The sequence below is a fragment of the Artemia sp. Qi Xiang Cuo genome, unplaced genomic scaffold, assembly GCF_049724085.1.
Source record: "Artemia sp. Qi Xiang Cuo unplaced genomic scaffold, ASM4972408v1 HiC_scaffold_3386, whole genome shotgun sequence".
NCBI lineage: Eukaryota > Metazoa > Arthropoda > Branchiopoda > Anostraca > Artemiidae > Artemia > Artemia sp. Qi Xiang Cuo.
In genome coordinates this window covers 182,484-208,615 of record NW_028300811.1, presented here as the reverse complement: position 1 = coordinate 208,615, position 26,132 = coordinate 182,484, and positions in this window count along the sequence as shown.

The following is a 26,132-nucleotide window of genomic DNA, read 5'->3' as shown; positions in this document are numbered from 1 at the left end:
ACAAGTTGAAGTACCCATTCTTTACACCCACAACTTTACTTTACAGCTTTTTGAATGCTCCAACACCAAGCGAGACTTTTCAAAGGTCATTTCAGAACAAATTGTTTTCTTAATTTCCATCCTATATCCATTTTGCAAGTGGAAGCTCCCATCCTTTTCACCCACAGATTTACTTTACAGCTTTGTGAATGCTCCACAAAAAGCAATACTTTTCAAAAGGCATTTCAGAACAAGTTCTTTTCTTAGTGACCGTCCTAAACCCATTCTACAAATTGAAGTACCCATCCTTTTCATTCACAACTTTACTCTACAACTTTTTGAATGCGAAAAGACCCAGAAATACTTTTCAAAGGAACTTTCATAACAATTTCTTTTCTTAATGTCCTTCCTAAACCAATTTTTCAAATTGAAGTACACTTCAATTTCACCATAACTTTAATATACTGCTTTTTTGAATGCTCCAACATAAAGCAATACTTCTCAAAGGGCATTTAACAACAATTTCTTTTCTTATTGTCCATACTAAACCCATTTTAAAAGTTGAAGTACCCATCCTTTTCACCCACAACTTTACTTTACAGCTTTGTGAGTGCTCAACACCAATCAATACTTTTCAAAAGGCATTTCAGAACAAATTCTTTTCATAATAACTGCCCTAAACCCATTCTACAAATTGAAGTACTCATCCTTTTCACTCACAACTTTACTTTACAGCTTTTTGAATGCTCCAACACCAAGCAATACTTTTCAACAGGCCTTTCAGAACACTTTCTTTTCTTAATGTCCTTCCTAAACCAATTTTTCAAATTGAAGTACTCTTCAATTTCACAATAAATTTACTATACTGCCGTTTTGAATGATCAAACATAAAGCAATACTTCTCAAATGGCATTTCACAACAATTTCTTTTCTTAATGTCCATCCTAAACCCATTTTACAAGTTGAAGTACCCATCCTTTTCACCCACAACTTTACTATACTGCTTTTTGAATGCTTCAACACCAAGCAATACTTTTCAAATGCATTTCAGAACAAGTTCTTTTCATAATTCCCCTCCTAAAACCATTTTTATATGTTGAATTTCATCTACTTTTCACCACAAATTTATTTTACAACTTTTTTTTTCTTAATGTTCTTCATAAACCCAATTTATTATTTGAAGTACACACACAGAGACAACACACATACACACACAGACAGACATACGAAACAAGCAGAGAGATGACACAAGAACAAAAACGACATACACACACACACGCACACACGAGAGAGAGAAGACACACACACACACGAGAGACGACACACACACACACACACACACACACACACACACACACACACACACACACACACACACACACACACACACACACACACACACACACACACACACACACACACACACACACACACACACACACACACACACACACACACACACACACACACACACACACACACACACACACACACACACACACACACACACACACACACACACACACACACACACACACACACACACACACACACACACACACACACACACACACACACACACACACACACACACACACACACACACACACACACACACACACACACACACACACACACACACACACACACACACACACACACACACACACACACACACACACACACACACACACACACACACACACACACACACACACACACACACACACACACACACACACACACACACACACACACACACACACACACACACACACACACACACACACACACACACACACACAGTGTCCTTACTAAATTGATCATACGACCTAAATTATTTCATCAGATACGCCAGCACTCATAAACGATCCTTTTGAAATTCTTCTAACAACATCGATTCTCAAGGTAAAAGTTTGAACCAGACACTTTTAGGATATCGAGTGTCCTTACTAAAAAAAAAATTACTGCATTAAAAAAAAATTTATCATACGACCTAAAATACTATACAGATACGCCAGCACTCATAAACGATCCTTTTGAAATTCTGCTAACAACATCGATGCTCAAGGTAAAAGTTTGAATCAGACACTTTTAGGATCTCGAGTATCCTTACTAAATTGATCATCCGACCTAAATTATTTCATCAGATACACCAGCACTCATAAATGATCCTTTTGAAATTCTTCTAACAACATCGATTCTCAAGGTAATAGTTTGAACCAGAAACTTTTAGGATATCGAGTTTTCTTACTAAAAAAAATTACTGCATTAAAAAAAATAAAAAATTTATCATACGACCTAAAATACTTCATCAAATATGCCAGCACTCATAAACGATCCTTTTGAAATTCTGCTAACAACATCGATGCTCAAGGTAAAAGTTTGAATCAGACACTTTTAGGATATCGAGTATCCTTACTAAATTGATCAACCGACTTAAATTATTTCATCAGATACACCAGCACTCATAAATGATCCTTTTGAAATTCTTCTAACAACATCGATTCTCAAGGTAATAGTTTGAATCAAAAAGTTTTGGATATTTTTTTCAATTTGTAGTTTACGCACTAATATCAATATCAGTAACGATTCTATTTGAACTTTCTCCAAGTTGATCAAATTTATCTCTAAAGGGTTCATGATAAAAAATAGTTTGGGCCAAGAAAAAAAAACTAAAATAATGTCATGAAATCATTTTCAACAATCAGAGCAGGGGGACGTTGGGATTGAATCATAGAGAAACATCGAATTTACTTTTTTTTTTAATGTGACTCAAAGACGTTTCTTTCCTGTTACAGGCTTGAAATTGCATACAAACGAGCCAATCAGGTGTTACAATCCTTTTGTTTGCTCAAAATTCGTCAAAGCAACGACGGTTTGGCTAATTTTATTTTACATGATATTTCTAATGCCATTTAAGATGAAGAAATGTCTTCAAAGTCAAGGCTATATCATCAGATACGCCAACACTCATAAGCAATCCTTTTGAAATTCTGCTAACAACATCGATGCTTAAGGTAAAATTTTGAATCAGACACTTTTAGTATATCAAGTATTCTTACTAATTTTATCATACGACCTAAATTATTTCATCAGATACGCCAGCACTCATAAATGATCCTTCTGAAATTCTTCTAACAACATCGTTTCCCAAGGTAAAAGTTTTAATCAAACACTTTTAGGATATCGAGTGTCCTTACTAAAAAAAACTACTCCATTAAAGTTTTAATCAAACACTTTTAGGATATTGAGTGTTCTTACTAAAAACTACTGCATTAAAAAAAAAAAAAAATTTATCATACGACCTAAATTACTTCATCAGATACGCCAGCACTCATAAGCAATCCTTTTGAAATTCTGCTAACAACATCGATGCTCAAGGTAAAAGTTTGAATTAGACACTTTTAGGATATCGAGTGTCCTTACTAAATTGATCATACGACCTAAATTATTTCATCAGATACACCAGCACTCATAAACGATCCTTTTGAAATTCTTCTAACAACATCGATTCTCAAGGTAATAGTTTGAATCAAAAAGTACTGGATATTTTTGTCAATTTGGAGCTTACGCACTAATATGAATATCAGTAACGATTCCATTTGAACTTTTTCCAAGTTGATCAAATTGATCTCAAAAGGGTTCATTATAAAAAAAATGTTTAGGACAAGAAAAAAAACTAAAATAATGTCATGAAATCATTTTTAACAATCACATCAGGGTGATGTTGGGATTGAATCATAGAGAAACATCGAATTTACTTTTTTTTAAATGTGACTCAAAGACGTTTTCTTCTTTTCACTGACTTGAAATTGCATACAAATGAGCCAATCAGGTGTTACAATCCTTTTGTTTGCTCAAAATTCGACAAAGCAACGACGGTTTGGCTAGCTTTATTTTGCATGATATTTCTAAAGCCAATTAAGATGAAGGAATGTCTTCAAAGTCAAGGCTATAAGAAAAAAAACTTCTAGATATTTTTTGTCAGTTTGTAGTTTACGCACTAATATCAATAAAAGTAACGATTCTATTTGAACTTTCTCCAAGTTGATCAAATTGGCCTCTAAAGGGTTCATGATAAAAAAAATAGCGCACGCCATGCTTAACGTGCTTTCGAAAACCCATCTGGTCGAAAACATGTTTGTTATCGTTAATGATTTCCAAATATGTAAGAAAATTATGGAAAATACAATTCTCTGGTTCAAATCTGAAACTTTAGTCTATTTTTGGATCGAAAAATAAAAGTATTTCTATAAAATCTGAGCTAATAAGGGTTTTTGGCCGTAAACTCTAGTTTCTTGTAAGAAAATTATGGAAAATACAATTCAACCGAGTCTCTCAAAGCTCTTGTAACAGATACAAAAACTACTTATTTAGCACAAAAATTTCGTTTTTAATGGGCACCAAGTAAAGAAAAACCACATGGAATCAGGCAACCAAGTCTCTCAAACTCCGTAAAGCTCTTTTAAAAGATACAACAACTACTTATTTAACACATAAATTTCGTTTTTATTGAGCACCACGTAAAGAAAAACCACACGGAATCACGCAACAGAGTCTCTCAAACCCCGTAAAGCTCTTTGAAAAGATACAAGAACTACTTATTTAACACAAAAATTTCGTTTTTAATGTGAACCAAGTAAAGAAAAACCACACGGAATCAGGCAACCGAGTCTCTCAAACCCCTAAAAGATATTTTAAAATATGCAATAAATAATTATTTAACAAAAAAATTTTGTTTTAAAGGGCACCAAGGAAAGAAAAACCTAATGGAATTAGGCAACCGAATCTCTCAAACCCCGTAAAGCTCTTTTAAAAGATACAAGAACTACTTATTTAAGACAGAAATTTCGTTTTTAATGGGCACCAAGAAAAGAAAAACCACACGGAATCAGGCAACAGAGTCTCTCAAACCCTGTAAAGCTCTTTTAAAAGATACAAGAACTACTTATTTAACACAAAAATTTCGTTATTAATGGGCACCAGGTAAAGAAAAACCACATGGAATCAGGCAACAGAGTCTCTCAAACCCCGTAAAGCTCTTTTAAAAGATACAAGAACTATTTATTTAACACAAAAATTTCGTTTTTAATGGGCACCAACTAAAGAAAAACCACGCAGAATCAGGCAACAGAGTTTCTCAAACCCCGTAAAGCTCTTTTAAAAGATACAAGAACTACTTATTTAAGACAAAAATTTCGCTTTTAATGGGCACCATTTAAAGAAAAACAACACGGAATCAGGCAACTGAGTCTCTCAAACCCCTTAAAGCTCTTTTAAAAGATACAAAAACTACTTATTTAACACAAAAATTTCGTTTTTAATGGGCACCAAATAAGAAAAACCACACGGAATCAGACAACCGAGTCTCTCAAACTCCGTAAAGCTCTTTTAAAAGATACAAGAACTAATTATTTAACACAAAAATTTCGGTTTTCATGGGCACCAAGTAAAGAAAAACCACACGGAATCAGGCAACAGAGTCTCTCAAACCCCGTAAAGCTCTTTTAAAAGATGCAAGAACTACTTATTTAACACAAAAATTTTGTTTTTAATGGGCACCAAGTAAAGAAAACCACATGGAATCAGGCAACCGGGTCTCTCAAACCCCGTAAAGCTCTTTTAAAAGATACAAGAACTACTTATTTAAAACAAAAATTTCGTTATTAATGGGCACCAGGTAAAGAAAAACCACATGGAATCAGGCAACAGAGTCTCTCGAACCCCATAAAACTCTTTTAAAAGAAACAAGAACTACTTATTTAACACAAAAATTTCGTTTTTAATGGGCACCAAGTAAAGAAAAACCACGCAGAACCAGGCAAACGAGTTTATCAAACCCCTTAAAGGTCTTTTAAAAGATACAAGAACTACTTATTTAGGACAAAAATTTCGCTTTTAATGGGCACCAAGTAAAGAAAAACCAAACGTACTCAGGCAACAGAGTCTCTCCAACCCCTTAAAGCTCTTTTAAAATATACAAAAACTACTTATTTAACACAAAAATTTCGTTTTTAATGGGCACCAAATAAAGAAAAACCAAACGGAATCAGACAACCGAGTCTCTCAAACTCCGTAAAGCTCTTTTAAAAGATACAAGAACTACTTATTTAACACAAAAATTTCGGATTTCATGGGCACCAAGTAAAGAAAAACCACACGGAATCGGGCAACAGAGTCTCTCAAACCCCTTAAAGCTCTTTTAAAAGATACAAGAACTACTTATTTAACACAAAATTTTTGTTTTCAATGGGCACCAAGTAAAAAAAAACACACGGAATCAGACAACCGAGTCTTTCAAACCCCATAAAGCTCTTCTAAAAGATACAAGAACTATTTATTCAAGACAAAAATTTTATTTTTAATCGGCACCAGGTAAAGAAAAACCACATGAAATCAGGCAAGAGAGTCTCTCAAACCCCGTAAAGCTCTTTTAAAAGATATAAGAACTACTTATTTAACATAAAAATTTCGTTATTAGTGGGCACTAGGTAAATAAAAACCACAGGGAATCAGGCAAAAGAGTCTCTCAAACCCCGTAAAACTATTTTAAAAGATACAAGAACTACTTATTTAAGACAAAAATTTCGTTTTTAATGGGCACTAAGTAAAGAAAAACCACACGGAATCAGTTAACAGAGTCTCTCAAACCCCGTAAAGCTCTTTTAAAAGGTACAAGAATTACTTATTTCACACAAAAATTTCGTTATTAATGGGCACCAGGTAAAGAAAAACCACATAGAATCAGGCAACAGAGTCTCTCAAACCCCGTAAAACTCTTTTAAAAGATACAAGAACTAATTATTTAACACAAAAATTTCGTTTTTAATTGGCAACAATTAAAAGAAAAACCACACGGAATCAGGCAACAGAGTCTCTCAAACCCCGTAAAGCTCTTTTAAAAGATACAATAACTAATTATTTAAAACAAAAATTTCTTTTTTAATTGGCACCAATTAAAGAAAAACCACTTGGAATCAGGCAACAGTGTCTCTCAAACTCCGTTAAGCTCTTTTAAAAGATACAAGAAATACTTATTTAAGACAATAATTTCGTTTTTAATGGGCACCAAGTAAAGAAAAACCACACGGAATCAGGCAACCGAGTCTCTCAAACTCCGTAAAGCTCTTTTAAAAGATACAAGAACTACTTATTTAACACAAACATTTCGTTTTTATTGAGCACCAAGCAAAGAAAAACCACACGGAATCAAGCAACAGTCTCTCAAACCCCGTAAAGTTCTTTTAAAAGATACAAGAACTGCTTATTTAACACAAAAAATTTGTTTTTAATGGGGACCAAGTAAAGAAAAACCAAACGGAATCAGGTAACCGAGTCTCTCAAACCCCGTAAAGTTCTTTTAAAAGATACAAGAACTACTTATATAACACAAAAATTTCGTTATTAATGGAGACCAGGTAAAGAAAAACCACATGGAATCAGGCAACAGAGTCTCTCAAACCCCGTAAAGCTCTTTTAAAAGATAAAAGAACTACTTATTTAACAAAAAAAATTCGTTTTTAATGAGCACTAAGTAAAGAAAAACACACGGAATCAGGCAACAGTTGACAACATTGTCAAAACATCACTTGTGTATTATACAGTAAACAATCAACCCATCTCCCCCAAAAAATATTTTATTCAGAGATTTCATGTTAAAAAATTATCCAATCACTAATTAGAATCAATCACACTCCTATTATTCAAAACATTAATTAATATCGTTCATAGTGTCCAATTTGCGAATTCCTTTTCCCTTTTTGCAAAAATGTCAATCAAAACAATTCCTAAATACGCAATTTGACAATCTCTAGTTTTCGAAAAAAAAAACAGCGGGGAATCCCTGCCCTAAAGTGCTAATCACTTTAACCCTTTTTCTTCACAGGTGCCAAGGAACGTAATCTTCCCTAAAATTGATGTTGACGTAAATTTGCATGTTAAACTACGTAAGGGACTAACTTAGGAAGGACCATAAGACCTCAGACTAGCATATGAAGGAACATACACAAACAAAATAACATAGAATGGAATCTAACACCCCAAAATAGAATATGAAGTAATATAAACCCCCAGAAGAGAATATTAATAAACAAAATCCCTCAGAATAGCATAGGATCGAAATTAAACCCTCAAAATAGAATATGAAGGACCTAAAAACCTGAGATTAGCAAAGGAAGGAACATAAAACCTTATAATATAAGAGGAAGGAACAAAAACCCTCAGATTAGAATCTGAAGGAGCGTAAAGGACAAGAATAACATAGGAAGGAACGTAAACCTTCAAAATAGCATAGGAATTAACGTAAACAACTACAATAGCATAGGAAGTAACATAAACCCTCAGAATAGTATATGGAAGAACATAAACCCCAAAAATAGCATAGGAATGAATATTCACCCTCAAAATATCATAATATAGACCATAAACCCTCAAAAGATTAGAGGATGGAATAAACACCACCGGATGAGCATAAGATGGAACATAAAGGAAAAGAATCACATAGGAAGGACCATAAAGGCTCATAAGTATAACCTAGGACTCTACTAGTATGGAAATCACTTAAATTCTACGCCCGCTTTTTTTAATATATGGAACATTTCAAATTACAAAAAACGAACTATTACAAAAATGAACTGATTCACCCACGTTACAAAAAGGACCTAACGATTCTGATAATATAATATTTATAACATTTGTTAGTGACGATAAACTTATTATTCTGTCCATTATATGCCTTTAGTATATATTTACCTTAGTTTCTCCAACTCTCTGACAATTAGTTTTAATCAACGTCAAATATAAATACCCCATTTGATTAAAAAAATGTGAAAAAACTGACTTGAAGTTACTGAAGGGAAACGCAAATGAAATAACAACCGGTAGTGTTATAGGATTTAACCGAGTAGAGTTTTGTCTTATATGTATGTATTTAGCTTCCGTTTCATGAAAAAATCTTTTAAGACATTGATATTAGCCTGCAATTTTATTGATAGTTGCAGCTATTACGGCTGGTCTAGTTTCTTTCACTCGGTTCTTCTTGTCATTTTAATTAATATTCTTGAAAGCTACAAAGCATATTGTTCTTCTAACTCGGTTCACATCCTTTAATGACACTAATTTGCATCTTTCTGAAGCTTATAATTGTTATGACATAGAAACATTGCATAATAAATTATACTATGAAGCTACGTATTTAATGACAGGTTAATATGAAACAACTTTCAGGATACATAATCTTTTGTTATAGTCAATCATATAATAAAGTATTATGTACATATCAGCCGTATAAACGACCAGCTACTGAGTTTTGTATTCTATAGTCTAAATATTAATATAAGTATATAGAATAAACATTCCTTTTTTAGTTCTTTAATCACCCTTTTCCGTTGACCAAAGGACAGAATTCTTGATATCAGTCTGAAAGTGATGTATAATATCACCTTAGATATTTTCAAGTGTTTTTTTTTTTTTTTATTTATTAGATCTTCTTAAATTTACGCTTTTATTTAATTATATGGCATAAAAGGGAATTGAGAGAAGTATTTTTTTTTTAAAAATAGGAGCCATAAAAATGAAAAAAGAAAATTTTAATCCAAAAAGTTCATGTTGTCTGTTAAAAAATGCTTAACTATTTTGGATATTAGATTCTGGTACTAAAATCAGTCAATAAAGATTGAATTTTAGCTCTAGCTTTCTGAAAGGCAAATGCGCCCCATGTGGTAAAATTGTTTCTGAATTCTTCTTTTTTTTACGGTCTTGCCTTTACTGCCTAATTTCAACTAAATTTCTTAGCCAGAATTGCAATTTTTATCATTTGTTTGCACTAACCGAACTGGCGTTTAATAAGTTTCTACAATGAGGATTCGGAAATTCAGATAATTTTTTCTTTTGTATAGAAACAAAAAGATACACATCATCAGTTTATGGACTAGAAAGGGGCTACCTATTCCATGATGTGTGGTGTTGTGTTCCTTCTGGCATCAGAAGACGTGGGCAACAGAAGGTAACACTAAGCAAATGCCTTGAGAAGGATGCTGCGCTTTTGAAATCATCGCTCGAAGAACTTTGGTCAAAAGCCCAAGAGAAGTCGTCATGGAGAGGCACCGTTGCCACCTTATGTACCATTTAGTGTGGGATGACCTAATTCTAAGTAAGTAAGTAATTTCTATTTTCTCCATTTTGCTTGAGAGAGTCTGGGCTTTTTAATAATCAGACACAGGTCTCTTACCCAAAATGTCAAGGTATATGCAATTTTCCCACTCTTTTTTCCCCACTCTCAGTCTCACTCTCTACCCCCCCCTCCCCTAAACCAAAACAAGACAATTTGTATGAGTAAGTTTTAGCCTTTAGATCATAGGCCAATCAGATGGCGCAAGAGACATGATGCCTACCTCTCCCCTAAAAAATAAACCTACAACGGGTGAAACCAAAGGCAGGACAATAGTGCTACCTAAGTCAAGAGCGACGCGGTCACAATGCATTATTTACTCATCTCTATTTTTTACACAGTTACTCTGCTAGGTTTTAGGTGTGGAAAAAACATTTAAAGTGTTTTCATTTTGGTTTGAAAAATGATAGATTGCAGTGTACCTACCCTTCGAACTCCTCTCCCGTCACATGCCATTACCTGGTTTATAGGATAGGGTTGTCAGCCGAAGTTGAAACTTGACCATGCAATTAATTGGAGGAATAGATCCCCCCCCCTCACATCCCTCAGGGCCAGGATCATCCGGTCGCACTCCTGTGCCACAACAACGGGCAGGGACTTGTTGGGTGGTTTTACTTATGAGGGGGGTCGTGTGAGTAATTAAATAAGGTTATATCGCTCACTTTTCAGAGTCATAGTAATCAGAATTAAACTACCCAACAAGGGCCGTTCCCAACGGCCCTTAAAAGGGCCGTTCCCAACGGCCCTTTTCCCAAGGGCCGTTACATGATTTCAAAAAAGGATAGGAGTGGGATGGGTAGTTCCTCAACGGCCCGTTCCCAAGGGCCGCTAAAAGGGCCGTTCCCAACAGCCCTTTTCCCCCAAATTTATCGGATATGAATTTTGATACATACATTTTGTTCAAAAATTGTCCAAAAAATACTAAGAGAAGATCTTTAGAGTTCTCACAACCCCAAGGACTATAGAGACAATGGCCGTAACTTTTGCTTTGTTGAAATAAAAGCTACACTCTAGGGGTATTTATAGAAGGGGTGGCCATCTAAACTTTAGAGGAGGCTTTAGAGGAGGCATTTGATTGTAATATTTAAATTCTTTAGCTACTTTTAATTTTCAAAATTGAATAGAAGGCAACTGGAGAATCTTCCTTGTTCATAATTTTCCAAAACACATCGAATCAGAATTTTGATACAGTAATTATAGTTCAATTAACTGTTATTATAGAACAAGATTAGAAAATTGTACATTAGAGAGAAACAGATGCTTGTTAGTCCCTATGTGTGCGATGGCGTGAATTGCATGCTCTTTATCAAGACCTGTAAATTTAAGGTAAAATGAAGTATTTGTAGTATCCATCTTTTGAATTAGCCGCCTTTACGTTCCTTCCGGTTTTTCTGGTAATTCTATTCTACAGGGGCATTACACCCTTTCAAAGAGACGGGTTTTCTATTGTGACATCGATTTTTTGGAGGTCAAACTCATGGATACATGTTTATTTTTTTTTTTTTAACTGGTATTTTTTCAATGAAGCCCATAGCACTTTGCAGAAACCCGTGAATGTAGGACTGAAAGTCCAATTACTAATCAAGTTAGTGTGACCGCCCTTTTTGATCTGGTTAAGTGGGTATAATCTGGTTTGGTTTGTTATTGCGAGAGGATTACTCAATTTACATCTTAGTTTTAACTGGTCAATGACTAAAGGAACATTTGAAGGTGGAGAAAAAAAAGGGGTAATTAGCGATTGGATAATTTTAACAAGAAATGACAGAAAAGAGTTTTGGTTTGCACAGTGTTGTCAATTTTAAATATTTTAGAAATAAAAAAAATTAACAAGAAATGGCTGAAAAGTGTTTTGAGGGAGTTGAGTTGCACGAGGGTTCAGTTACATGCGGATTCAGTTACACGGGGATTAGTTAAATGGGGTCGAGACTTTTTTAGTTTACGAGATTTGCGAATTTTTTGCGAACACATATTTGCGTAAAGGTATTGCGATGGTTAAGAATGCCTCACGGGTAATTAAAGTATGGGATGCTTGCATCAACAATACAAAGAATAAGCTCAGATACTTAATAGATTTGACGCTTACAAGAGACATTGCTAGAAAGTATTCAATAGCTTAATTGAAAAGTAACGATAGAATGACATTGTGACTTGACCTAGCTTTACCTCGCCGATTTGGTCTGTATAATACATAAGTAACGTTTGAAAAGTATTGTCAATTTAAAAAGAAATGGCTGAAAAGTGTTGTGAGAGGGAGGGGTTGCAGGGAGGGGGGAGGTGCCTGAGGTTTAAGTTAACAAGGCGCCCGGTGCACGGGGGTTTCGTTGAGACAGGGGTTCAGTTCCAAGGAGGATTCAGGTGCAAGGGGGTTGATTTAAATGTGATGTGAGTTCCACATGAGTAGTGCTGTGTCGTGGTTTAGCCGTGAGGTCCCTTACCACAACCCCAAAGGGCTCCGATCCCCCCACCCCAACCCCGAAGGAACCCCCCGGTCTTCAAAGGTTCTCTAGGCTCCCAAAGGGCCGTGGTTTACCTTGTAACTTTTACATTCCCTTGATTTTCAAAGTTCCGTTTGAAGGACTCTGTTGTTTTAAGCCAGTGTGATTTTTTCTTTACATGGTGTTCGTTCATAAAAGCGAGAATTTCTGTTAAATAAATAATTCTTATATTTTTTCCGTTCAATTGAAGGCGAGGATTTCTGTTAAATAAATAATTGTTATACCTTTTAAAATGACTTCAAGGGGTTTGAGGGGGCTCTGTTGTTTTAAGCCATTTGATTTTTTCTTTACATGGTGTTCGTTCAAAAAGTGAGGATATTCCGTGTGATTTTTTTTGGGAAGTTTAATGAATTAATTAGTTACCGAGAGTTCAATGACTCCTCCCCTCAATGACTTCCAGGGGGTTTTATGACTCCTCCTCACAATGAATTCAGATGGTTTTAGGACTCATCCCCCTAGCCATAACTCCATTCAACCTTGAGCGAAGATATAAAAGTTTGATGAAGTATTTTTCTGCTTAACAACTACATTAATAACTTCCAAGATGATAGGACTTATTTTTTTATTTAATTGGGAATGAAAAGTCAAAGTCTAACATAAAGAACAAGGTATTTCGGAGGGGGGTAGCTAACTTCATATACGGGATAATTTCCACTCTCGCCTTAGAACTTATTCACGGATACCTAAAACCGTCAATGGTTAGACTGTTGCCCCTAGCGGTAACCATGCCATGCTCGGGACAAATTTTTGGAGGGTGCCCACCTCACCTGCTCAGAGTCTCAGGCAAGTGACCCTAAATTTGAAAAAGTGGAAATTGGCTCAGATTTTCTAAACTGAGCTGAGACAATGAATAGATACTATTGGGAAAGTTATTGGAGACGCTGGGCATCCTTGAACAAGTGCTAAATTGAGAGAGGAATTTGGTACAATATTTGGGGGCACCCACCCGCCCAGAGTCTCCGGCAGGTGATCCAAAAATTTAAAAAACACACAGAGACGACAGACACAAAAAGACGAATCACACACAGAGAGGACAAACAAACAGAAACGACACAAAGAGACGACACATACACAGAGACGATACACACAGAGTCAACACACACACAGAGAGATGAGACACACACACAGAAATGACAAACACACATAGAGACGACACACACAAAGAGACGTCACACACACGCACAGATACGAAATACACATAGAGACAGCACACACATAGAGACAGCACACACACACACAGAGACAACATCCACACAGAGACAACAAACACACACACAGAGACGACACACTCAAAGTGACGACTTACACATAGAGACGACCACACACACAGAGACGACAAACACACAGAGACGACACACATAGAGAGACGACACACACACAGAGACGACACACTCATAGTGACGACTTAAACATAGAGTAGACACACACACAGAGACGACAAACACACAGAGACGACAGACAAAAAGAGACGACTTACACATAGAGACGACACACACACAGAGACGACAAACACACAGATACGACACACAGAGATAGACGACACACAAACATAGAAGACACAGAAATATTTAATAATTAAACAGATAGAAGACACACACAAAGATAAGACAAACACACATAGAAGACAGACAAAAAGAGACTAATCACACACAGAGAGGACAAACACACAGAAAAGACACATAGAGACGACACAGACACAGAGACGATACAGACACACAGATTAAACAAACAAAGAGAGACGAGACACGCACATAGAACTAACCAATCACACATAGAGATGACACACGCACAGAGACGAAACACACACACAGATACTAAACACACAGAGAGACGAAACACAAACAGAAACAACACACATCCAAACAGAGACGACACACACACAGAGATGTCACAATCAAAGAGACTACTGACACAGAGAGACAACACACACACAGAGACGAAAAACACACAGAGACGACACAGATAGAGAGACGACACGCACACAGAGACAACACACTCACAGTGACGACTGACACATAGAGACGACACACACACACAGAGACGACACACATAGAGAGACGACACGCACACAGAGACGACAAACACACAGAGACAACACACACACAGATACAGAAACACACAAAGCGACGACACACGCACAGAGAGGACAAACACACAGAAACGACACACACACACACACAGAGACGACACACACATAGAGACAACAAAGACATAGAGATGACAGACACACAGATACAAAACACCCACAGAGACGACACGCACACACACAGTCCACTCACACACAGAGAGGACAAACACACAGAGAGTACAGACACAAAGAGACGAATCACACACAGAGATTACAAACACACAGAAACGACACACAGAGACAACACACGCACAGAGACGACACATACACACACACACAGAGAGAGACGAAACACACACACACACACACATGACAAACACACATATAGATGACACACACAAAGAGACCACACACACACACACAGATACGAAACACACATAGCGACGACAAACGCATAGAGAAAACACACACACACACAGAAAAACTCCACGCATAGACTACACAAAAGCCAAACCAGAGACTGAAACCACTAATAGACTTAATACACTTAGAGTCGAAAAATAGAAACAGACGACAAGACAACTGTAATGACACACACACACACATACCCCGAGAAGCCACCCATCTAGAGCCACCACACAGCCCGAGACAATACAAATCCAGAGCTGACACAATTTAGACATACGAAACTCACCCATATACGACACACACACATAGACAACACACACACACAGATACGAAACACACACAGAGACGACACATTCACAGAGACGACACACACACACACAGAGTCCACTCACACAGAGAGAGGACAAACACACAGAGACGACAGACACAAAGAAACGAATCACACACAGAGAGGACAAACACACAGAAACGACACATAGAGACGACACATGGACAGAGAAGATACACACACAGAGTCAAAACACAAAGTTATACGAGATATGGCGTATCTTATTAAATAATTTAGTTATTTTTATAGATTTCATTTTTTTTTTTTTTAATAAAGTAGTTTTTTTTTAGTAATGAACTTCATAAAAAACCGCACACACAGAGAAAACACACATATACGAAACACACAACACGACCACTCACGAACACAGACTAAAAACACAGGGAAGAGACACACACACAGATACGACATGATCATAGAGACAACACAGACCTAGAGTTGAAAGAAACACAGATACGCAACACAAACCTAGATGACACACACACAGAGTCCACTCACACACACAGACGCCAAACACACTGACACGCCCGACATACAGACTCGAAACACACACAGAGAGGAAAGAGACGAAAAACACACAGAGACTACAAACATAGAGAGACAACAAACACAAATATACGAAACACACAAAGCGACGACACACTCACAGAGCATACAAACACACAGAAACGACACACACACACACAGAGACGACATACACATAGAAACAACAACGACATAGATATTAAAGAGACAAAGAGCCGACACACCCGCAGAGAATACAAACTCAAAGAGAGTCCAATCACACACACATAGTACAAACACACAGAGATGAAATAAAAAAATAGACGATTCAAAAACAGAGATTAATCAACAACAGAGACAGCGCTTAGAAACAACACCTGCACAGAGACGATACACACACACATACTCAACACATACAGAGAGACGAGACACACACACACACACAGAAATGACAAACACACATAGAGACGACACACACACAGAGACGACAACCACACAGAAAAGACACACACACACACAGAGATACGAAACACACATAGAGACAACACAGACACAGAGACGACTCACACACAGAGACGACAACACATAGAGAGACGACACGCACACAGAGACGACAAACACACAGAGACAACACACACACACACAGATACGAAACATCCACAGAGACAACACAATCACAGAGACGACACACACACACAGAGTCCACTAACACAGAGAGAGGGCAAACACACAGAGACGACACACACAACGAGACTAATCACACGCAGAGAAGACAAACACACAGACACGCCACATAGAGACGACACAAGGACAGAGACGATACAAACACACAGAGTCAACACAAACAGAGATACGAGACTTGGCATATCTGATGAAATAATTTAGGTCTTATGATCAATTTAATTTATTTTTTTTTAATAAAGTAGTTTTTTTTTTAGTAAGGACACTCATAACAACACGCACACAGAGATAACACCACAGATACGAAACACACAAAGCGACGACACACGCACAGAGAGGACAAACACACAGAAACGACACACTCACACAGAGACTACACACACACATAGACAACACATACATATAGATTACATAAAAACAGATACAAAACACACACAGAGACTACACAAACACAAATAGTCCACACACACAAAAATAGTACCAACAAACTTATACTAAGTAAAAATAAAGACGATTCAAACACAGAGAGGAAAACCCCACAGAAACAACACAAAGAGACGACACATACACAGAGACGATACAAACACACAGAGTCAACACACACAGAGAGACAGAGACACACACACACAGAAATGACAAACACACATAGAGATGACACACACAAAGAGACGTCACACACACACAGATACAGAAACACACATGGACACACACATAGAGACAACACACACACACAGACAACATCCACACAGAGACGACACAAACACACACACAGAGACGACACACACACAGAGACGACACACTAAAAAGTTGGGTTAATCTAGGTTCACTTAGAGTGGCGCGCCACTCTAAGTGAACCTAGATTAACCCAACTTTTTAGTGTGTCGTCTCTGTGTGTGTGTCGTCTCTGTGTGTGTGTTTGTGTCGTCTCTGTGTGGATGTTGTCTGTGTGTGTGTGTTGTCTCTATGTGTGTCTATGTGTGTGTTTTATCTGTGTGTGTGTGTGACGTGTCGGTGTTTATGAGGTATCTACAGACTTTTGTCTGGTCTGTGTGGTGGGGGTCTCTATCCTTTGGATGCGGGGACTCTGTGTGTGTGTTTCTTACTTTCTCATGCGACGTCTCCAGTTGGCGGTTCGGGGGTTTTTCAAGCTATTTGTTTGTTATGGACATGTTTTTCTATATTCTATGTTTGTTGTCGTATGTGTGTATGAGTGGACTCTGTGTGTGTGTCGTCTCTGTGGGTGTTTTGTATCTGTGTGTTTGTCATCTCTTTGTCTGTGTATGTGTGTGTCGTCTCTGTGTGTGTGTGTCGTTTCTGTGTGTTTGTCCTCTCTGTGCGTGTGTCGTCGCTTTGTGTGTTTCGTATCTGTGGTGTTCTCTCTGTGTGCGTGTTGTTATGAGTGTCCTTACTAAAAAAAAAACTACTTTATTAAAAAAAAAAATTAAATTGATCATAAGACCTAAATTATTTCATCAGATATGCCATGTCTCGTCTCTCTGTGTGTGTTGACTCTGTGTGTGTGTATCGTCTCTGTCCAAGTGTCGTCTCTATGTGTCTTTTGTGTTTGTTTGTCCTCTCTGTGTGTGATTCGTCTCTTTGTGTCTGTCGTCTCTGTGTGTTTTTCATCTCTCTGTGTGAGTGGACTCTGTGTGTGTGTGTCGTCTCTGTGCATGTGTAGTCTCTGTGTGTGTGTCGTATCTGTGTGTGTGTCTGGTGTATGTGGGTGTTTGTCGTCTCAGTGTGCGTGTCGTCTCTCTATGTGTTGTCGTCTCTGTGTGTGTGTCGTCACTGTGTCTGTGTTGTCTCAATGTGTGTGTCGTCTCTGTGTATGTGTGTGTGTGTCGTTTCTGTGTGCTTGTCGTCTCTGTGTGTGTGTCGTCTCTATGTATGTTTGTCATTTCTGTGTGTGTGTGTGTCTCGTCTCTCTGTGTGTGTTGACTCTGTGTGTGTGTATCCTCTCTGTGCATGTGTCGTCTCTATGTGTCGTTTCTGTGTGTTTGTCCTCTCTGTGTGTGATTCGTTTCTTTGTGTCTGTCGTCTCTTTGTGTTTGTCTTCTGTGTGTGTGAGTGGACTCTGTGTGTGTGTGTGTCGTCTCTGTGGGTGTTTCGTATCTGTGTGTCTGTCATCTCTATGTCTGTGTTGTCTCTATGTGTGTGTCGTCTCTCTGTGTGTGTGTGTCGTTTCTGTGTGTATGTCCTATCTGTGCGTGTGTCGTCTCTGTGTGTGTTTCGTATTTATGTGTGTGTTTTCTCTGTGTGTTTGTCGTCTATGTTTGCGTGTCGTCTCTCTATGTGTGTCGTCTCTGTGTGTTTGTCGTATCTGTCCTCTCTGTGTGTGATTCTTCTCTTTGTGTCTGTCGTCTCTGTGTGTTTGTCCTCTGTGTGTGTGTGTGGACTCTGTGTGTGTGTATAGTCTCTGCGGGTGTTTTTGTATCTGTGTGTCTGTCATCTCTATGTGCGTGGTGTCTCTATGATTGTGTCGTCTCTGTGTGTGTGTGTCGTGTCTCTGTGTTTGTCCGCTCTCTGATTATGTCGTCTCTTTGTTTTTTTCGTATCTTTTGTGTTCTATCTGTTTGCGTTTTTTTTTTTGGTTAATTAATAAAAAAAAACTACTGTGTTAAAAAAAAAAAAATTAAATTGATCTGTAGACCAAAATAATTTAAACATATAAGCCATGTCTCTTCTCTCTGTGTGTGTGTATCGTCTCTCTCCATGTGTCGTCTCTATGGTGGGGGTCTTGGTGTTTTTCCTCTCTGTGTGTGATTCGTGTCTTTGTGTATGTCGTCTATTTGTGTTTTTACTATATGTGTGTGAGTTGACTCTGTGTGTGTGTGTAGTATCTGTGCATGTGTCTTCTATGTGGGTGTTTAGTATCTGTGTGTGTGTGTTGTCTCTGTGTTTTTGTCGTCTCTGTGTGCCTGTCGTCTCTCTATGTGTTGTCATCTCTGTGTGTGTGTGTCGTCTCTGTGTCTGTGTTGTCTCTATGTGTGTGTGTCGTCTCTGTGTATGTGTGTGTCGTTTATGTGTGATTGTCGTCTCTGTGTGTGTGTCGCCTCTATGTGTAATTATTCACTTTGAGTGTGTAGTGTCTGTGTGTGTGTGTTTGTGTCGTCTATGGGTGGTTGTTTTATGTGTGTGTGTGTGTTGTCTATATGTGTGTGTCGTCACTATTTGTGTTTCGTATCTGTGTGTGTGTGATGTCTCTTTGTGTGTTTCATCTCTATGTGTATTTGTCATTTCTGTGTGTGTGTGTGTCTCGTCTCTCTGTGTGTGTTGACTCTGTGTGTGTGTATCGTCTCTGTGCAGGTTTCGTCTCTATGTGTTGTTTCTGTGTGTTTGTCTTCTCTGTGTGTGATTCGTCTCTTTGTGTCTGTCGTCTCTGTGTGTTTGTCCTCTCTCTGTTCGAGTGGACTCTGTGTGTGTGTGTCGTCTCTGTGCATGTGTCGTCTCTGTGGGTGTTTCGTATCTGTGTGTGTGTGTTGTCTCTGTGTTTTTGTCGTCTCTGTGTGCCTGTCGTCTCTCTATGTGTTGTCGTCTCTGTGTGTGTGTCATCTCTGTGTCTGTGTTGTCTCTATGTGTGTGTCGTCTCTGTGTATGTGTGTGTGTGTGTGTCGTTTCTGTGTGATTGTCGTCTCTGTGTGTGTGTCGTATCTATGTGTAAGTCGTCACTTTGAGTGTGTCGTCTCTGTGTGTGTGTTTGTGTCGTCTCTGTGTGGTTGTTGTCTGTGTGTGTGTGTGTTGTGTCGATGTGTGTGTCGTCCCTATATGTGTTTCGTATCTGTGTGTGTGTGACGTCTATTTGTGTGTGTCATCTCTATGTGTGTTTATAATTTCTGTGTGTGTGTGTTTATCGTCTCTATGTGTGTGTTGACTCTGTGTGTGTTTATCGTCTCTGTGCATGTGTCGTCTCTATGTGTCGTTTTTGTGTGTTTGTCCTCTCTGTGTGTGATTCGTCTCTTTGTGTCTGTCGTCTCTGTGTGTTTGTCCTCTGTGTGTGTGAGTTGACTCTGTGTGTGTTTGTAGTCTCTGTGGGTGTTTTGTATCTGTGTGTCTGTCATCTCTATGTCTTTGTTGTCTCTATGTGTGTGTCGTCTCTGTGTGTGTGTGTCGTTTCTGTGTGTTTGTCCTCTCTGTGCGAGTGCCGTCGCTTTGTGTGTTTCGTATCTGTGTGTGTGTTGTCTCTGTGTGTTTGTCGTCTCTGTTTGCGTGTCGTCTCTCTATGTGTGTCGTCTCTGTGTGTTTGTCGTCTCTGTGTGTTTGTGTCGTCTCTATGTGTAAGTCGTCACTTTGAGTGTGTCGTCTCTGTGTGTGTGTCGTCTCTCTATGTGTGTCGTCTCTGTGTGTTTGTCGTCTGTGTGTGTGTGTCGTCTCTATGTGTAAGTCGTCACTTTGAGTGTGTCGTCTCTGTGTGTGTGTGTCGTCTCTGTGTGGATGTGTGTTGTCTCTATGTGTGTTTCGTCTCTATGTGTGTTTCGTATCTGTGTGTGTGTGACGTCTCTTTGTGTGTGTCGTCTCTATGTGTGTTTTGTCATTTCTGTCTGCGTGTCTCGTCTCTCTGTGTGTGTTGACTATGTGTGTGTGTATCGTCTCTGTGCATGTGTCCTCTCTATGTGTCGTGTCTTTGTGGTGGTCGTCTCTGTGTGTGATTTATTTATTTCTTTATGTAGCCTCTGTGGGTTTGTCGTCTGTGTGTGTGTTTTGTATCTCTTTGGACTTCGTAACTATGATTGTGTCGTATCTGTGTATGTGTCGTCTGTGTATCTGTGTCGTATCTGTGTCTTTGTCGTCTCTGTGTGTGTGTCGTCTCTATGTGTAAGTCGTCACTTTGAGTGTGTCGTCTCTGTGTGTGTGTTTGTTGTCTCTGTGTGGATGTTGTCTCTGTGTGTGTGTGTGTTGTCTCTATGTGTGTGTTGTCTCTATGTGTGTTTCGTATCTGTGTGTGTGTGTGTGACGTCTCTTTGTGTGTGTCGTCTCTATGTGTGTTTGTCATTTCTGTGTGTGTGTCTCATCTCTCTGTGTGTGTGTTGACTCTGTGTGTATCGTCTCTGTGTATGTGTTGTCTCTATGTGTCGTTTCTGTCTGTTTGTCCTCTCTGTGTGTGATTCGTCTCTTTGTGTCTGTCGTCTCTGTGTGTTTTTTAAATTTTTGGGTCACCTGCCAGAGACTCTGGGTGGGTGGGTGCCCCCAAATATTGTCCCAAATTCCTCTCTCAATTTAGCACTTGTTCAAGGATGCCCAGCGTCTCCAATAACTTTCCCAATAGTATCTATTCATTGTCTCAGCTCAGTTTAGAAAATCTGAGCCAATTTCCACTTTTTCAAATTTAGGGTCACTTGCCTGAGACTCTGAGCAGGTGAGGTGGGCACCTCCAAAAATTTGTCCCGAGCATGGCATGGTTACCGCTAGGGGCAACAGTCTAACCATTGACGGTTTTAGGTATCCATGAATAAGTTCTAAGGCGAGAGTGGAAATTATCCCGTATATGAAGTTAGCTACCCCCTCCGAAATACCTTGTTCTTTATTTTAGACTTTGACTTTTCATTCCCAATTAAATTAAAAAATAAGTCCTATCATCTTGGAAGTTATTAATGTAGTTGTTAAGCAGAAAAATACTTCATCAAACTTTTATATCTTCGCTCAAGGTTGAATGGAGTTATGTCTAGGGGGATGAGTCCTAAAACCATCTGAATTCATTGTGAGGAGAAATCATAAAACCCCCTGGAAGTCATTGAGGGGGGGAATCATTGAACTCTCGATAACTAATAAATTCATTAAACTTCCCTAAAAAATCACACGGAATATCCTCGCTTTTTGAATGAACACCATGTAAAGAAAAAATCAAACGACTTAAAACAACAGAGCCCCCTCAAACCCCGTGAAGTCATTTTAAAAGGTATAACAATTATTTATTTAACAGAAATCCTCGCCTTCAATTGAACGGAAAAAGTATAAGAATTATTTATTTAACAGAAATTCTCACTTTTTTGAACGAACACCATGTAAAGAAAAAATCACACTGGCTTAAAACAACAGAGTCCTTCAAACGGAACTTTGAAAATCAAGAGAATGTAAAAGTTACAAGGGAAACCACGGCCCCTTTGGGAGCCTAGAGAACCTTTGAGGACCGGGGGTTCCTTCGGGGTTGGGGTGGGGGGATCGGAGCCCTTTGGGGTTGTGGTAAGGGACCTCACGGCTAAACCACGACAAAGCACTACTCTCGTGGAACTCAATTCCCATTTAACTCAACCCCCGTGCAACTGAATCCTCCTTGTAACTGAACCCCTGTATAACCAAAACCCCCGTGCAACTGTATCCCCTTTAACTGAACCCTCGTGCAACTCAACCCTCCATGCAACCCATCCCCCTCAAAACACTTTTCAACCATTTCTTTTTAAATTGACAATACTTTTCAAACGTTACTTATGTATTATACAGACCACATCGGCGAGGTAAAGCTAGGTCAAGTCACAATGTAATTCTATCGTTACTTTTCAATTAAGCTATTGAATACTTTCTAGCAATGTCTCTTGTAAGCGTCAAATCTATTAAGTATCTGAGCTTATTCTTTGTATTGTTGATGCAAGCATCCCATTCTTTAATTACCCGTGAGGCATTCACCACGACAAAGCACTACTCTCGTGGAACTCAATTCCCATTTAACTCAACCCCCGTGCAACTGAATCCTCCTTGTAACTGAACCCCTGTATAACCGAAACCCCCGTGCAACTGTATCCCCTTTAACTGAACCCTCGTGCAACTCAACCCTCCATGCAACCCATCCCCCTCAAAACACTTTTCAGCCATTTCTTTTTAAATTGACAATACTTTTCAAACGTTACTTATGTATTATACAGACCACATCAGCGAGGTAAAGCTAGGTCAAGTCACAATGTCATTCTATCATTACTTTTCAATTAAGCTATTGAATACTTTCTAGCAATGTCTCTTGTAAGCGTCAAATCTATTAAGTATCTGAGCTTATTCTTTGTATTGTTGATGCAAGCATCCCATTCTTTAATTACCCGTGAGGCATTCTTAACCATCGCAATACCTTTACGCAAATATCTTTTCGCAAAAAATTCGCAAATCTCGTAAACTAAAGAAGTCTCGACCCCATTTAACTAATCCCCGTGTAACTGAATCCGCATGTAACTGAACCCTCGTGCAACTCAACTCCCTCAAAACACTTTTCAGCCATTTCTTGTTAATTTTTTTTATTTATAAAATATTTAAAATTGACAACACTGTGCAAACCAAAACACTTTTCGGTCATTTCTTGTTAAAATTATCCAATCGATAATTACCCCTTTTTTTCTCCACCTTCAAATGTTCCTTTAGTCATTGCACAGTTAACACTAAGATGTAAATTGAGTAATCCTCTCGCAATAACAAACCAAACCAGATTATACCCACTTAACCAGATCAAAAATGGCGGTCACACTAACTTGATTAGTAATTGGACTTTCAGTCCTACATTCACGGGTTTCTGCAAAGTGCTATGGGCTTCATTGAAAAAATACCAGTTTAAAAAAAAAATAAATAAACATGTATCCATGAGTTTGACCTCCAAAAAATCGATGTCACAATAGAAAACCCGTCTCTTTGAAAGGGTGTAATGCCCCTGTAGAATAGAATTACCAGAAAAACCGGAAGGAACGTAAAGGCGGCGAATTCAAAAAATGGATACTACTAGTATTTAGACATTGAAGGCCGTTACACTAGTGGTATTGGTCCAATATTAGATATGTATTTACCTGCAAAACTGGTGATAGAATAAACTTAAGGCAGATTGACTTATTGGAAATTTTACATTACATAATCAAAAAATATTTTTAATTTATAAATTTAGACTTTAATTGAAACAGCAAATAATTAATAATCAAACTTTAAAACAAACAAGAGAATCAATTAAATCAGACCAAAAAAAAAAAAAAACTAACAAAGGAAAAAATGTGGTTTAACTCATCCGTTGTAATGAAAAGCCGGAATCCACCAGTGAGGTTATTACTCCTAAGGATTGGATTTGAGAGGTCGTATATCACGACCATGACCCCTCTACTTTTTAAAGGTACAGCCCCGACTCCAGTTGGGTTCAAATCAAATTTGAATTATAAAAAAAAGACAAGAACTGCCTGATGATTATAGAACTATTTTTCCATAAATACAACCCTTGTCACGAAGATAGTTTGGAATTAAATGTTCCATTTGAAGTATCTCATTCTCTACCAACCTCTAAAATAATCAGAGAACCCACTTGCAGAAGTTAAAGTACCTTTTTTAATTTCAATCTTTGCAATTTGTCCACTTCTTACAGATAGTGTTTGTTATTGGGAAACATAAAACATGTTTTGGGTGGGAGTTTCGGAAGGATTTTCCATGAGACGAACTTTTCGTAATAGAGGGAGGGGGCAAGATTTACACATTAAGTCCTCATCTCTACTTTACTTACAACATTTAAAATAAAATAAAAATAACAGAGCTAAAATAACATATATAAATATTTATTACATCATTTCATATGAGGGTTTTTTTCCCCCTGTGGTATACTCCAGTACCCGAGCGGGCTTAAACACCTTGACACGTATACAGTATTAGTTCAAAGGGAAACCCCCCTTAACAGACATAAAAAAGAGAAATACATATGCCTTTCAGAGTTTGTGACGTCAGATTTTCTTTGCTTTTGTGACAACAAAACCGAACTTTTTTATTAGTCATCTTGACTGTCATCTTGACTTGACATGTCATAAATTGTGTTTTACCCATTGTAAGGATAGAGGTGGACTTGCACAAGATTTCAGTTATACGAGGGCTAAATTGCTCGGGTTCACTGTCACATGACTGTTGAGTTAAAATGAGTGGATCTATATGGGTTAGATTTGCACGGGAGGTTGAGTTTCACAGTAGGTCGGAACTCAACAATACATGTAGCATAGTATCACTAATTAATGGCGACTTAGTTAAATGGGATTTAGCGACATAGGGGGTATTAACGCGACTTCTCCATTCAAGTGGGTTAAATTATGTAAGTTTCCATTTGAACGGGAATTCAGTTACACAGGGTTCAGTTACACGAGAATTCAGTTACACAGGGTTCAGCAGTACGGGGCCCCAGTGACAAGAGGGTTCAGTTATACAGGATTCAGTTACACGGTGTTCAGCTTCACGGGGGCCAAGTGGCAAGAGGGTTCATTTGTACAGTGGTTCAGTTACAGTAGTTCAGTTGCTTGGGACTCAGGTACACGCTAGTTCAGCCGCAATTTAAAACTAAAATTATGAGCTGCCTCCTCGGTGAGAACATCTAATTGGTGTTCTCACTCTTGGTATTTGCAAGTCGAAAGTGCCTATGTGTAACTTGAACATTTACAGACAGAACATGTCCCTGAACTTTACTAAGTGATATTAATGACCTTGGTTCTTCAACATTGGATTATACGATTTTAATCATAGTTCTGAACAGTGAAAGAAATAGGCGGTGAGATTTTTAGTTCCAAATAGCTC